Source organism: Lycium ferocissimum, chromosome 9 (genome assembly GCF_029784015.1).
Source record: "Lycium ferocissimum isolate CSIRO_LF1 chromosome 9, AGI_CSIRO_Lferr_CH_V1, whole genome shotgun sequence".
Classification (NCBI taxonomy): domain Eukaryota; kingdom Viridiplantae; phylum Streptophyta; class Magnoliopsida; order Solanales; family Solanaceae; genus Lycium; species Lycium ferocissimum.
Genome location: NC_081350.1, coordinates 65,757,418 through 65,762,058, shown reverse-complemented (window position 1 = coordinate 65,762,058; position 4,641 = coordinate 65,757,418).

The window sequence follows — 4,641 nt, the reverse complement described above, 5'->3', positions numbered from 1 at the left end:
GACCCAAATTACGAAGCCGTAAAGGCACTAACTCACCCGAGTCTGTAAGCCATCCACAACCCAAATTAAGGCAAAATAAGAAAGGAATAATGGAAAATAATCCTTAATAGCATAAATACTGAAATAAAAGTATAACCATCCCCGAATCTGGTGTCACTAGTACAAGAACGAACTAAAATGGAGTATAAGTCTGGGAATACATCCCGAAAGTACATAAACTATTCAGAAATAAAAGACAGAAGGTAAAGATAGTTGAAGAAGATCTGGCGCCATGGATTACACTAGTGCTCACCCTGAATCATCTAGATGGTCTCCTCAACGGCCGGTGGCGTTCTGAGATCCACTCGTGGTAAGATATAGTCTGCACACAAAAAGGTGTAGCAAGTGTAGCGTGAGTATGGGAAACAACGTGTACTCAGTAGCATCGTCGACCGACCCTAACGAAAACAGAGCCGAGGTTTAACCTGCGATTACTACTTCCACACTTAACCGCTGTTTGTCCACAAATATAATATTCACAATAATCTCAATAATATCGTAGTTATAAGCCTAGGTTAAAGCTTCTAATCCACAAGTCCGTTAAGTTTCCAAGTAGGCATTTAAGATAAATCAGGCAACAACTCAAGCAAATCACAACGAATGTAGTCAATGGGGTAATATGATATGTAATGATATGAATATAATGCAAGGCCTTTTCCATCTTTGGGTACACAGACGTTCAAACATTAACGAATTGTAACCCTTGGGGGACTCGCGAGGTCCATATACCATCCCAGAATTATTTCCTTTCGGGTTTCCTAGCCCTTAGGCTTCCAAATCATCAAACACAACCCGTAGACTCATAATACTTGTCACTTAGCCAATCTAGCTCATATCATTAGCATTACTCGGTCCGGAACCATTTCCCCTTAGACTTTACATGCGTATCCTCAAATGCTCATGAGATACAAACTGCAGAATGAATATGGTATGCATAATAGTAAGAAATCAAGGCAAGCTATAAATACTCAATCTTTAGCTCTTTTCCACTTTTAATCGAGTATTTAGGAGTGATGAGAACACATAATCACAATGGGAGAGGTGATAAGCATAGAAGCAGTAAATAAGGGACCTCATATCCCAATCACATAGACAAATCAATCTATGCTATAAGCTAATGCCCAAAGCGTGGCATTTAGACCATACTATACAATGGAAATTACGCAAATACCCTTAACATGGCACCTATATCTGATACAAGTGCTCGTCACCTCACATGTATCGGTACCCCGTTAGTTACCCTATTATCCCCTCTTATTATTCCAATTTAAACCAACCATGACACTTAAGTTAAGCTTCATAGTCTCAACATTCCTGGAATAGGAGTCCGACGATCACAGCAAAGTCTTGCCCTTCTGTAGACCCTCCGAACGCTTCTAATTTGTTCAAACACGGATTATACGTAAGAATACGCGTCAATCGATACCCATATTGCCCTATGAAGATTTGGGTCTAGAAAGTCAACCCGAAAACCCGATCTTAAACCCCGAGGTAAAAACCCGTAATTTCGTTGCAAAATCGGGTTCAATAGGATCAAATTATTACCCATAATTAGTCCCAAACCCAAAATGTCACTCAAAATAGGATTCCAAGCCAAAAGGGCAAAAGAGATTATTCAACCTAAAATTAGTTTACCCAACATCTATGAAGCCTAGATATCAAATATCAACCAAAACCAATGTCACGACCCAGTTTCGCTAAGCTGTGCGGGTACCTACCTTTCCCACTTCGGTAGGCGAACCCTTATCCCAACAATCTTAAAGACATGAAATAATAATTAAATAAGCGAAAGAGATAGAAATATGTAAGTCTGACAATAATGATATAAGAACATGCGGAAGTAAGGAAATACATCAAATCCACCCAGAGTCTGGTCTAACCATACAATTGCTTCTAACTAGATACTAAAAGTCTGAAGGTAATAAAAATACATCAATAGTCTCAAAAGTATGTCTTAGAACGGAAATAAAAACATTGTAGATAGAGGAATCTTTGGGCAGCGAACGTCCCCTTGCTCACCCTGAAGACTTGAATCAGCAGATCCTCGAATAGCTATCGACCACGAGCACAGAGAGGTCGAACCCCATTCGGAACTCGCATTCATAAAAGAATGCAGCAGATGCAGGTCAGTGCAAACAACAAGTACTAGTAGGTATCATAGGCGGACTAAAATTAGCTAACATATATCAAGGCAATAAAGTAAGATAAAAAGGTAAATCAACAAGGTATAAGTCAAACACGAGCCAGTAACCCAGTACACGTCATCACCTATGTTATAGCATCTAAACCCAAAGATGTCAAGTCTCAATATATTCAATTCGAATCCGTATATCACAAGTACATCACAAGAATATCACAATAAAAGCCCTAGTACAATGCAATGCAGTAATGTATGGAATGTTAATGCAATGCATATGCACCGTACACATGTACTCCGATGATGGATCATCACATCTCGGCACAACCCATGGGGGACCTGTGAAGTTCATGTACCTCACGATTCCAGCAACAACCTCGGTAATCGCTACCTCACGATGCCGGCAACAACCTTGGCAATCGCTACCACTCATCCTCGATTCTGGGATAAACATTGGACATCGGTCCTACATCACTCTTATCCAACTGAGCCCAACTCATAACAGTATTTCCTGAAGTATCATCAATGTATCAACATAGATATCATGAAGGATGAGAATGCGTGGAATGTATGAGTTCAATTTCAATAATCAAATCAATATCAAAGTACCACGCATGGGCACACCAATAATATCATGAAAAGGCTACATAATAAGCCATAATAGAATCACTATCCTCGTCTCAAACGACAACAAGTAAGATATTACAATATCATAATCAAGATATATCAATAGTCTCCAATATCTACTATCTCCATGTGGCATCAAGCCAATAACAATAGAAAAAGATAAGTTATAACACAACGGGGTGGTTAACCCCAATCACACAACAAGGCCCAACCTAAGACAATATCCAAGCCCAGTTCATACCCGAAGGTTTATATGCATTCTTCGACAATATCGCCAAAATAGTTGCTTCGCTAAACGAAGTCTCACCATAAGGTAAACGGTAATCTACCTAGAAGGCCGAACAGCAAGGTCTCCAACAATTACTCCTTAGTCTTCCCTTTCCTTAGAGCCACGCGATAAATAAAGTCTAAGCATATTCGAATCAAGAAGAACATTGATCAAACCTTACTTCTATTCAAGACCCAAATTCCCAACCTATGGAATAGGGGTTATGAACTAGAAGAGTGAAATTAGAAATCTAAAGGTTTCAATGTCACGACCCAACTAGAGGACCATGACGGGAAGCCGGATCTAACCTACCAAGTACCTCTGAGCATACATTTCATAATCATTTCTAGGTGGACCACAAAGATAGCTCATGGGTATCATAATCTGTAAGGGCATATGTCACAATATAACGCACATCTCTATATAATCATCAACAACTATGCCCATCATCACAAGCCGACAAGGCTGCCAAAATATTATACAACGACATGAACTGATAAGGTTATGGGACATCGAGCTACATACATCTGTCTACGAGCCTCTATATGAAATCTGAAGGAATACATGAGGACGGGGCAGCACTCCGCCATGCCCAAGTATACACACAAAAGAGTAATACCAATAGACTGCAGCTTCGAAACAAATGGAGCGCTCCTGAGACTCCGCTGATAAAGCTCCTAAGGATCTGGTCCATCTCCCTGCTTTCCTGCGGGCATAAACGCAGCGTCCATAAGAAAAGACGTCAGTACGAATAATGTACTGAGTATGTAAGGCATGAATAACAACATAACAAAAGATATGGAACATAACATGAGATAAAAAGGTAACCTGTACATCTGATTACCTCTTAAGGCGAATATCATGCATGCTTAGCTTTAAAAAAAGAAAACATTTTTCATTCATACATATATAACATAATAGTGCTGCGGAATGTGTAGCCCGATCCATATATCATCATTAGCCCGCGTCCGGGCCTCCAGCGCCTGGGGTAACCATCTCAAGCAGCCCACTGCAATGGTGCTGCCCGGCCATGTAGGCACGGTATAATCATACATCATCCATAAGCCGCCCATCGTAGTGGTGCTGCCCGGCCATGTAGGCACGGTATAATCATATATCATCATCCATAAGCCACCCACCGTAGTGGTGCTGCCCGGCCATGTAGGCACGATATGAGAAAATACATACAAATATATAAAGCATGCATGAGAGCCCAATTAAGAGCTACAACTCTATCGGAGTGACATAAGGTCGGTAACCTCCGATTTTTATTATGGAACAATCATCATCGCTATATCTCGCCTTGAAGGAGCAATTATCATAAGGTGAGATCAACAACAATGAATAAAATTAAGAAAATCATGAAATAAGCTCAATAATATTATAGTAGCATCAAAACCATAAGCTTTGGGATTTCCAGAAATGGGATCGTCATCATCATCATTATCATCATAGAAAACATCTATCTTTAGTATCATAAGAACTTTGAGAATCATGAACTTCTAGCTTTTTGGGAATAAGGATATTTAAGTCATGTACGGGTTCATAAGAAGAGGAACATGCCTTTAGA